The following is a 12817-nucleotide window of genomic DNA, read 5'->3' as shown; positions in this document are numbered from 1 at the left end:
GAAGGCAAATTTCTCCCAGAACTCGATCCAGGAGTTCCCTTGTCTTCTGGATTAGGTTCAAAATTACAAGGCTACGGAGTTGAACATTAGTAGTCGTAAGCTATTCTGCTTTTCATAACCATATTCTGGTATTTTTCCGTACTTTTTTTCTATGTGTATGATGATTTTTTCACATATAAATATTTTTAAACTTCATCATTTCCTGAAAGAAACTAATTGCTATGAGTTTGAATTAATTTTTTTTTTCAATAGTAGCTGAATCTCAAGTATTTTTTTGTTAAAAATGTAAGGGAATATAATTTTAATATTACTTATTTTCGCCCTTAAATAATAGTTATTTCACGTGAACATTTTCTACTATCAATCGACAAAACAATGCTGCATTGTTTTATTAATTTGGTTATTTATTTCAGAGATAAATATAAAGTGCCGAGTTTGTTTTCTTTATAAGAATGTTGCTAAAATTTTAGCATCTAGAACAGTGATTCCAAAAGTGATCGACATCTATCCCCAAAGGTCGACGACAACCTGTAAGGAGTCCATGCCAATTGAAAAAAAAATAGGGGGTTCATGAAATGAAAATAGGGGTCAACGATAGTAGATATCATATAAGCAGGTCGTGACTTTTAATTCCGGCGTTTCATAAATGGAATAATCAACATACACTGATAGTACCTATTTACTTACATTATACTACCTTATAATATAAAGATCTACATATATCTATATACATTCTACATAATTTATAAAAGTAGCTATGAAGTAAAAACTTTATTAAAATTTAAGTTATAAGGATTATTTTTTAAATATGAAACTGAATTATTATAAACTAGCAGTTGCCTGCAGCTCCGCCCGTGTACGTTTTTATTTTCTCTGCGTGTAAGGTTTTATTTTGTAACAAAAAAGTTTTTTTCCTTGGTAAATTGTAGCCTAGCCTGTGTCAACTCTTTAGCTAGACCTCCAACTTTATCTGCGCACAAGATCACGGAAATTTGTTGCTTAGTTTTTACGTGAAAACGTAATAAACAGACCGACAATGCACTACTACGGTTTTGTATACGAACTTATTTCCGCAATTATAATATTAGTCGGGTCCTGTAGTGCACTATTTTATTCCATTTACATATTAAATTAAATTAGTAATTAAATTAGTTTGAATTTCATTAATAAATGTATAAAATTAACATGTGCTTTTTCTTTAGTTTTTCGCACTACACTTCACTACATTTAGAAATTTAAATCTTTCACAGTGAGTAAGTAGCGCTATACCAGCTGTCAAAAATACATTTGAAGTTGATGATTTACAAAAAATCAATATCAGGTAAGCAGGAGGTCTACCCTAAAGATGCCTTTCAAGCCCTTGAGGCCTCTGCTATAAATATGGGCCTTTCCATTAACGAAGACAAGACCAAATTCATGGAGTTTTCAAGCTCAACTGCAAACTATAGTGAACCTTTGCAGATAAACGGACATTCCTTTGAAAAGGTTAAAGAATTTAAGTATCTTGGTACAATTATCAATGACCAAAACAAACTGAAATCTGAAATTGACAATAGAATCAATATGGCCAACAAATGTTTTTTTGGACTAAAAAGTCAACTAAGATCGAATTTTATTAGCCGAAAAACAAAACTAAAATTGTATAAGACACTCATTCTGCCTGTCTTGCTATACGGAAACGAAACCTGGACTTTAAACCTTGACGTCCAACGCCCGATAGAAACGTTTGAAAGAAAGATACTTAGAACTATCTTTGGTGCCATACCAGAGGGGGGATGTTGGCGAACACGGTACAACTTTGAACTTTATAGGCTCTATAAACATCCTCAAATTATGCAGATAATCCGAAGCAACCGACTAAGATGGCTCGGCCATATCTGGAGAGGCTCTGAAGATAGCCCTGTAAAAATTGCCACCTTCAAGAACCCTCAGGGGTCCCGCTCTAGAGGTAGACCACCTACTCAATGACTCAACGACAACGAAAACGACCTCAAAGTCCTAAAACTTAAGAACTGGAGGGGAGTTGCCATGGACAAAGGGAGCTGGAGAAGGCGTGCTGTTGAGGCAGCCAAGGCCTGCAAAGGGCTGTTGCACTCCTGAAGAAGAAGGAGGTCTACCCAAAACCGAAAAACATGGCAAGGGAAAAAAAGTTCTGGAACCACTGATCTAGAATATAAGTTTAGAAATTAATTTTTCAACATTTGTTCCATAAAACCAATCATTTTTGGACACGTGCAATTTTTGTTAGTTTATTTGTAAAATAGTGTCATATCAGAGATATCAACTTTGATCCGGACAGTGGGTAAATATTTTCGATTGGTACCCTTTTTAATAATGTATGATCCTTGGTTTCGTAAATTCGATTTATAAGGTCTTTCCTCACCATTAATAATTCAAAGGCTTATTTCATAAGCCACTTTGTTACAGTTATGCCGTGTTGAGCCTTTTAAAAATTTTGCAAACATAATCGAAAATCTACTAATCTCAATACATTTTTCCTGCACGTTAAATCTGTCGAGTCTCAAAGTCCTCCATGTTCCCATAACAAATCAATACCTCTGGGGGTACCGATACAGAAGTTTCCTTGTCTTCTGGATTGGTTCAAAATTACAAGGCTACGGCGTTGAACATTTGTAGTCGTAAACCCAAAAATTGGGTCGACTGTTCAACGGCGGTCATAAAATAAAATAAAATAAAATAAATTTTTCCAGTTGAAATCTCTGTCATATATATTTTTGAATTTAAGTTGATATCGTTTTTATGAACGGCTTTTAAAATCTCAAGTTCATAATGAAAATTTGATTAGTCATTTTAACTGTTTATTTTACACATCTGCACCATAAAAAACTGAAAATTTTCGTACGTTAATTTTTTTTACGGAAGTTTTCTGATTCCATTCAATTTTGATTTTAACTACAACATATTTTAGAAATGGCAATGAAATTAAGAATTTTTTTTTCAGGCAAGAATGATTAAACTTTTAACTACTTAACATTTTAGAGAATAGTTTTATAATTTTTTAGCATTTTTTAAAAATTCTTTCTGTAAAATGTTGCTATATACATTGGATTTGGGCAATAACTAATTTTTTTTTTGTAATAACTCGTAATTTTTTAATATCTCGAAATAATTTTTTTGTTAAAACTTTAATTTAAATTTCAGGGATTCAACGGAACACGTTAATTCTTATTTAGTTCCCTGCCTGGTAAATTGAAAATATCTTCCCAAATTTCTCAAAACCCTTTTTGAACGTATGATCTCATTTTAAATTTTAGACAGAATCGCATTAAAAATACTTTTCTGACGTCTCATTCTTAGAGATTTCAAATAAATTTAAACAATAACTGCCTATTTGGAAAAATTATATATTTAAAAAAATAAAAATACGCAGCAAAGGAATGACTAAAATATATCACGGAACTTATTCTGGTTTCAAAATAGGAACCAAAAAGAAAGTATAACTATCAACAACCATACCTTGACTCTGCGTTGGATTAATTGCGCAAGTAACCTTGACATAAGGTTTTATTTTTACCTGAACTTTCGGCTGTATAAAATGAAGGTCACATCCCATCTGTCCAGTCGTGATTTAACAAATCGCATTTTAAAATTTGCCAGACACATTAATTTGTTCATATAAATTACAACGGTGTGTCATGAGTAAAAAGGAAAAGTTTGGTTTTTCCAAACTTCCTTCTACTTTATTTTAATATTTCCTGATCGTGAATACTAGGTTCTTACAATTACTTTTTGTTTCAAATTGTTACGACTTTTTGTCATGAATAATCATTTCATTGAGTTGTTATTAAAATGATGCAACATTTTAATAAATTATTATTTATATACTTCAATGTTACTAACTATTTCCGTCGTGAGCTCTGTACGAGAAATGCTTATTTTTACTTGTTAGCATATTGAATCTTGAAAATTTTGATTATCGGTCTAATAAAGCGGTCTTATAATTAACGGTATTATAATTAACGGTATCGGTCTAATAATTAACATGCAAAGTTACTAATGAATACTTTTAAGTGTATATTGAATGTTGGAAAGGAAATGATTGCCTGTTGAGGAAATACTGTATTACATTTTTCAAAATGAGCAACTTTAATGTTTTTTTTTTTTCAAATACCTAGTTATTAACTAATTTAACTTATTTGAACTGACAATGCTACTTTAATTAAAAAATGCTTTAAGCATACTATTTAAAATGTTTCTATTTATATTTAACGATTAAGATAACAAAAAGCAATTTTTTTTTTTTTTTTTTTTTTTTTTTTTTTTTTTAAATCTTCCTCAACGATACTCTTCAGTCTGAAAAATCATTATTGAGGAAAACTATTTTTAAAAAATATTGGAAACCATTTAATTAGCGGGTGAAACTTGTAAGCGCACACGGAGAAAACAATTCAGGTAAAATTATCGCACTGCATGGTAATGGCATTTCGAGTAAAAAAAAATATAAAATAATACATTAGAAAAAAAAAAGAAAAAAAACGTAATTCTGGTAATAAAACTAAAATATATGATGTTTTTATACTATTCATTTGGTAATTTTTAACTTATATGACAGCGGTTTACAAAAAATTCTGCTAGTCAAAATCATAGTTATTACCAAACATTTAGGAAAAAATACAAAACTGAAAAATAAGTTTAATCGAATAAATTGTTTTTACGCCATACTCTAAGAACTAAAGATAAAAGCACCAAATTTTGTCTCGTTTATTAAATTTTATCACAGATTATAATATTTTATTTTATGGTTAATTTAACCAAAATCATTAATGAAGTGCGACGGTAAATAATATATTTTAACATTTAAATTTAACGTTGAGCACTCTCCTCCTTGATTTCAACCTCACAAAGGGCACGTCTCGTGATTGCCTAACAGTACATTGTTTTCTTTTCTGACACGAAATCGAACGAGCGATTATTACGGAATATCATGTAACTGTTTTTTTAATGTTTTAGAATTAATATAAACGATTTTAGATCTCCCATTTTAAGCATATTTCATAACATTAATTAAACACATTTAATATAAATCGAACACTAGCCCTCTCCTCTTTGATTCCAATCTCACTGAGAGCTCATCTCGTGATTACTTGACAGTACTTAGTTTTCATTTCTGACGAGAAATCAAAAACTTAGATAAAGAACGATCGAAAAACTTAGATAAAGACAATATCAAATTAACTGTCTTTCTTAAAATTTCAAGTTTAATGTAAACTATTTTCTCTCCCATTTTAAACATATTTCTGTAACATATTTTAACATTTAAATAAAGCATTACATTTGAATTAAACATTGAGCTCATCTCGTGATTGCATGACAGTACTTAGTTCTTACTTTTTACAAGAATCAAATTCATTGATTAAGAGCGATTTATTACGTTATACCAACTAACTGTTTGTTCAAGCATTTTAGATTTAATATAAACCATTTTAGCTCTCACGCTTCAAGCATATTTATCTTATAAATTTTAACTTTTAAATTACGCATTACAATTGAATTAAATATCGTTTTGAACATTAGTTACTTTTTCCAGTTTGATAATTTATATTTTACATATCACAAATAGTAAAGAAAACTATTTGTGTGCAAACATATAACAACACTCGCAGATATTTCTGAAAGTTTGAAACGAGTAATAAATAGAGGTTGATGACATCTGTTCCAAGTATTAAGATTCTTAGACACATTTACAGGAAAATTTGTAAATGACTCCACCTTTTTTAACGTTATTCCTAATGTTAAGGAAATATTTTTTGCAAATTACTCAAAATGCAGTCTTTATTTATTTATTTATTTGTTATTATAGCTTAAGAAGTTAGCTATATGAAGGATATTTTTTAAGTCTTAACTGCATACCCTACTTTTGTGAAGCTTTAAATTTTTGTTACTTTAATAATTTAAAAAAGAAATGAAAAATTTTGGATTTCTCTACTTATTAAGGAAAACTATTTATACAGATTAATATGTAAACACATCGCTTTTATTAATCACAAGATATATGGTAAAGTAATTCCTTTGAAATAAAGATTATTTAAATAAATTTTCATTTTTCTTTAACTTATAAACAAGTTATAGATTTGTAGTAACTGAAAACTTATTTCACATTTGAATTGATAAGCAACTAAAAATTATTTTACAAAAATTCCTTTCGAAAAATTTACTGAAAGAAAATAAATCATAGAATTATTTAAAAAACTAAACAGATTAATGCGTAAAAATGTCATTCTTATTAATCACAAGATTTATGGTAAAATAATTCTGTTTAAGTGAAGATTTTTTGAATAAATATTTTTTTTTTTAACTTTTGAAAAAATTTTAGATTTGGTATAATTGAAATCTCACTCTCACTTATGAATTAATCATTAATTAAAAATTCTTCTTCAAAAAAAAATCTATTTGAATAAAAATTCGTTTTTCTTTAACTTTTTGGCAAATTACAGATTTGGAGTAACCAAAAGATCACTCTCACTTTTTTCTAAAATTTTTTTTTTATGATTTGGAATAACCAAAAGATCACTCTCACTTTTTTCTAATAATTTTTTTTATGATTTGGAGTAACTAAAAGATCACTCTCACTTTTTTCTAATAATTTTTTTTATGATTTGGAGTAACTAAAAGATCACTCTCACTTTTTTCTAATAATTTTTTTTAATAAAAAATACCTTTTTAGCAATCTAATGGAAGAAAGTAAATCATAAAAAAAAGGAAACTTGTTTGCTCTCATGACCTTCATGAAACTTCCATTGACGTCAAATCTGGATGAATTTGATTGAAATTCTCACTCGTATTCTCGAAGCTTTAAACGTGAACCGTTCGGTGCGCCAATTCTTATGTTTCAAAGTTCATGAACTCTTTTGATGGGAAAAAAATTATGTGTATAGAGAACTAAATGACATGAATAGAAAAAATCAAAATGTTATGAATTGAATCTATCAAAATAATAAGAAGGAAAACTTTTAGAATTATATAAAGACTTTTAATGGGATGGAGACCTATTAAACTAATACGTATGAAAACTATTAAAATAACATAATTGGAAACTATCAAAATAATATAAATGGAAACTTTTATTAGTATATATATATATATATACACTAGGGATCTAAGCCCCCTGTTCGCTGCCGCTCGCCAACCCCGATTATTGTTTCGCAATAATTGTCTTTTCTTTGCAGATAACAGTTTTTCTACTGAAGTTGAAATTATTCAGTTAACATACATGAACTAAAAGGAATTACGTTTGCTTACTCTTGTGCCTCTACTTCCCACGTCCAAATACTACTATCTATTAGCATTATAAACATTTAGATCTCTTGGTGAACAGAAGTGATTTTTCGAAGTAATCATTTTTTAGAATAACATTTATATTCTTATAACATTATATTGCTCAAGCAAATTTGATGAGTATACAACCCTAATTTAATATTCTCGCTAATAATAGCAATACTGGAAAATAAGTTTAAAGTAGGGATACAAAAATATTTAAAGGAAAACAATACAATGAAGAAATCTATCTGAATTACTGGAATTAAATTTGCTTGAATAAGAGACATTCAAAGTAGTGTAGTTGGAAACTATGAAAAGGTTATATTTATGGAATCGAACAGAATTATATAAATGGAGACTTTCAAAACAATGTGGTTTGAATCTATCTAAAAAAAATTAGGATAAAATTATCAAAATAATATTAATGTTAACTTTCAAAATAATATGGTGATAAGGAAGAATTTCTTTCCTCCTTATTTATATGCAATTTTCGCTTGCATAAAGGAATGTTTATTAAATATCAGAGACATTGTATGTCCCTTAATTGTTTTTAATGAAATGTCAAACTCAAACATAGATAGAAAATAAAAGATTTCATAGTCTAATAAAATTCAACTTTTTTGTATTATGAGTTTTCCTGAGAAATTCTTTGCATTCAATCCTTAAATATTAAATTTTTTTTTATTGGATTAGAAAATAAATTCACTTTATTTAAGAAATAATCTATGGTGCGAGACTTTATTTCCGTTAAAGTTTACTAACCAACTCAAAAACAGTTAGTGAAGTGTCTAATTTAAAAATGGATAAAATAAATATAAACATACCACTTCAATCGGAAGAATTCTACGAATTGTGGAACTTAAGTTTGTTTTAGAAGTTAGTGAATTTAAGAAAAAAATTAAACAAATAATTAAAACTACAAACTACAATTTTTTCAACTTTTTTCTTCTAGCTGGCTACGAAAACAAACATTTGTCTACTAGAAAAAAAATGGTTGCTGGAGGTATAAATAACACCCAATTCTATTAATTTTATTTAAAATTGGTATGCAGTGAAATCTTTCGGAAACGACCACGCTCTGTTCACTCAGTCTCATTTCCTTGGCGTGGAAATGCCACTTGTGTTGGCGTAATTAAACGGGATCGATTAATAAAATTTAGCGTCAGTAAAAAGGATCCCTACTGATATAATTATGACTAAAAATATTTACCAATTATGAATGATAGAACTATCTTAAATAAATAATCAATTATGTTTTTGAAATGAAACTTCTAATGCAACTTCCAACAAGGTTGTGTTAAACGTTTAACGCAACGATAAACAAAACAAAACTTTAATAATAAGAAAAAGTCGTTTGGTTACCTAGCAACCAGCTAGAGTTGCAGTTATTACATCAGCAGACGATTTAAAACAATTATTCAAACTGTTTATTGATTACGGAACATCTTTATTGCCAATATCCACTGCAAGTTCACAAGCTCTGTCAGACGTTACTGGTGAAGAAATTGATTATTGTGAGCGGCCTGTGATCCTTGCAGGAGATTTTAATGTGAATTTCTCGTTACCTGAAGCTGAAACATTATTAACTTTCCTTAAAGACAAATTTGGATTGAAAATGATAAATGGTAGGAATGATCCAACGACCAAAGGGGGAACTACCATTGATGCAGTTTTTGCAAGAAATATTGAAAAAATAGAACTCAAACATTTCGTATCTTACTTTAGTTATCATAATCCCATTGTAAATGTTGTAGATTTGGATAATTCTCCACTCGAAAATGATAACTAAAAGATGCGATCAATTGTGAATTGTAAGCAATGTTAATAAAATTTGTCTTAAAGAAACAATACGATTTCACTAAAAATCAATTTCTACTCCTTCCTATTTTCATTTCCACATTTCGATGTTCCACTTCTTCCGAGCGGAGGGACTCCACGCACTATTTTTTTTTGTTTGAGTTTACTTTTATTTTTATATCATGAAAATTAGTTAGCATTAAAAAATGAGAAGAGATTTGCTTTTTGAGATGCTTATTTCTTTTCTAAATTAACTTTTTTTTGTAATTTAACGTTTAAGCCGAAAAATAAATAATTGATAACATTGTCTTTGTTGCACTCTGACTGAAGCATGAGATCGTAGATCTCTTTTAGAGATCGTCAAAAAGAGCTCTGTAAATAAAAACCTCACAATTGATTGCGCAATTGGTTCGGAAAATTTCACATTAGGAAAAATGAAAAATAAATATCCAAACAAAAAATATTAACACAACAAATTAGTAGATTAAAATGTATTCAAAATATTTTTGTGAGGCTTTTATCTAAAGAGCTCTTTTTGATAATCGCTATAAGAGATCTACAATCTCGTATTTCAGTCAGAGTGCAACTGAGACTATCCTATCAATTATTTATTTTAGAGTTGAACGTTAAATTAGAAAAAAACTAAGCACCTCAAGCAAACAAACCTCTCATTTCTAAAAGCTAACTAAATTTTATGATACAAAACTAAATTCAAACTCATGCAGAAGCCATTATTGTTTATCGATTTAAAATAGTTCTTTGAATCATAATTGGCAAATTTGTTTTTACACATAACAGTAGGGGTCGTTTTTATTAACGGTAAATATTAATCATCGATCTGGTTTTCATGACGCCTGCACAAGAGGCATTTCCGCATAAAGAAAATGACAGTGAGTTAAATTAAAATCGCTTGTGAAAATCTTTTACCTTCGATTAACATTTTGAAGTTAATGGAGTTAACTTCTAAGAACGATCAACCTAAATTAACGACCATTTTACTGTAGAACAAAGTATTTCCATTGTATTTACAATTAAGAAATATTTGAAATTATACTTTAATATTTACTTTAACTATGTATTTTAAAAATATCTGTAAACTTAATAAATCCATTCACTTATTTTGATGAAAAAGATAAAAAGTATTTATAAAACTATAAAAGAATATTTAGTTGTCTGATTTTAAATATTTTTTTTTACCAAAATGTGTGATTCAAAAACTTCGTAACGTGTAATGTAGATGATCTCTCACTTTATTAAGATAGTTTTAAAAATTTAAGCTATGTTTGCAAAATTTTATGTCATTTTTCTGATCAAATTACGAAATAAAATATAGCTTTTAAATTTATCGTTCACACTAATATCCAAAGTTCGATTTTTTTTAAGAAAAAAAAAGAGTTATTTCATCAAATTTCTGCCATAAGACCCAAATTTAGTTAAAATAACATTAGCTCCTTAAAAATTTCTATTCATAAAATATTCTCAAAAACAGAGGAAATATAAAATTGATTTTTACCATTATTTTATTAATTTGTTTCGAACCTATAGTTCTATAAAAGTTTTGAACTTCTTACAAAAGTAATTTTTCATTTGAAATTAAATATAAAATTTACTATGAGATAAACTAGTATATGTTCAGAAGATGTCTGATAATATTTCCAATAAACCTAATTCTGAAAAATATCTAACAGTTCAATTCTGTAAAACACAGCAATTTCCACACTAACCTATATTTACCTTACTGTCATTTAGCAATTCCATTTCGTACTCACGCATCGTTTCTCATGATAAGTAACCACGTTTGGTTGGAGCCGTTATGAAAAATAAACAAATTGCTATTTGCGATAAATTATTTGACTTTAACTGTTGCTGAATAAAATAAAAAAACGAAGTGTTTAGGAAATTCATTTTATATTTTTCAGGAGTTGAAGAATTAAAAGCCATTAGTGCGATAAAAAATATTTCAAATTATCAAAAGGTTCACTTGGCACGACAAATCGATGTACTTATACAAAATTTAACTTGCTTTTTATTTCAAAAGAATTAATAACTTAACTTCTAAAAAGAAGTTTTTTAGTAAATTTCAACTTATGATGAAATTCGACAACAATATTTAACATAAATATAAATATGGGAGATATAGTAGAAGAAGTCTAGGTTACACAAAAGGAAAACGATAAAAAGAACAAATATTATGCTGTAAAATATTCGATTCAGTTGATTCGATATGCGATAGTCCGATAAATTTCGATTGGTATAGTTGCATAACATTTCACTCATATAAATAAACGAATGTAATGTAAAAAAATTCGGATCAAATTACGGTAAAAAGTACTAGCACTCACTCAAGTGCTGGTACTTTAGAGTGAAAAAAATCTTTCAATCAATCAGAAGCTGGCATTTTTTACAGTAAAATCTTTCTTAAAATTGATTGTTTAATTATTGTTTATTAAATAACAATTATTCATGATTAAATGTTTGTTTAATTATCAATCATTTTATGTTCCATAACATGTAGCTGTAAAACCGAAGCATGTTACGGGATAAAAGATCTGATATAACGTGATTTTTACAGTAATAATTACCGTAAAATGACTGATAATTGTAATTACATATTACAGTAAAAATTACGGTAAAAAAAAGGATTTTACGGACAATTGATCCAAAGTACCTCCTTTTTATACCGTAATTTGATCTAGAATTTTTTTCAGGGTAAATATTGATAAAATTAATCTGTTGAATTTCTTTTATACAAAGTTACACAACATTTTTCTGCTATGAATAAGCTTATCATTAAAAATAATTGTGTGCCTAATTTTAAATTCCTATTCTTACTTTGCGTTAAGCTTTGTGTCATTTTTTTAGAAAAAAAAATTGCATATTTAATTCAATTTATCACAGCTGTTTAAAAAAATTATATTAGTGTCTAACTGCCATTGGTATGCAAAGGTGTGTAAGTACATGGGGCAAATTCCTTAATTAGTCTTAGTAAAGAGGGGTATAATACCTGAAATGGGTAATTATAACTATTTAAATAAAAAGCACACAACATGAAAGATATTTATTATCAAAAGGCTCTATTAAGTTTATGTAAACTCAAGTGCAAACTTTTCTAAAGTTATATATAAGTTATTTAAGTATAAGTTATTTCTATTCAAATTCTTTTCCTTTAGCATTTAATAATAAAGTTCAGTGAACTTTATTAAATTGGTTTTAAAATTAAATTTTATTCGACATAAAATATTTTGCTTCGTCCTAAAAGAGATGAAAAAGTTTCATGTTCTTAAAAATATTAATGTTCTTTTAAAAATAATATAAATAGATATAAAGTGTTTGGAATAGATTATGGCTTTGGAGTTATCTAGTATCCAGCTATTGTAAAGACAATTTCTTATTGATATATTTTTTTTTCGTCAGTTATAATAAGTAAATGTACTTCCTCTCCATAATTATTATAAGTGGAAGGCGAAAAAAATGGTTATAGAATTGACCAATTTAATTCACTGCTGAACAGTTTTATAATTTTTGTAGAATAAATTTAAGTACAATGAATTATAAAATGATATCAATTTGTATTTTTATATCAATAGGCATATATTTGAAATAATTTTTGATTACATTACTATATAAAGAAAATTAGTCAAAATTGCAGTTAAAATTAATAGGGTAAAATTTTAATCCGTTTCAAAATGTAATTTTACGTTAACCGTCGATTGGATACTTCCTTTGCTGGAGTTCTGGGGCT

This window comes from Parasteatoda tepidariorum, chromosome 1, assembly GCF_982258835.1.
Source record: "Parasteatoda tepidariorum strain Cologne lab strain chromosome 1, Ptep-v5.0, whole genome shotgun sequence".
In the NCBI taxonomy this organism is placed as follows: domain Eukaryota; kingdom Metazoa; phylum Arthropoda; class Arachnida; order Araneae; family Theridiidae; genus Parasteatoda; species Parasteatoda tepidariorum.
The sequence above is the reverse complement of the archived record's forward strand: the minus strand, read 5'-3'. Positions refer to the sequence as shown.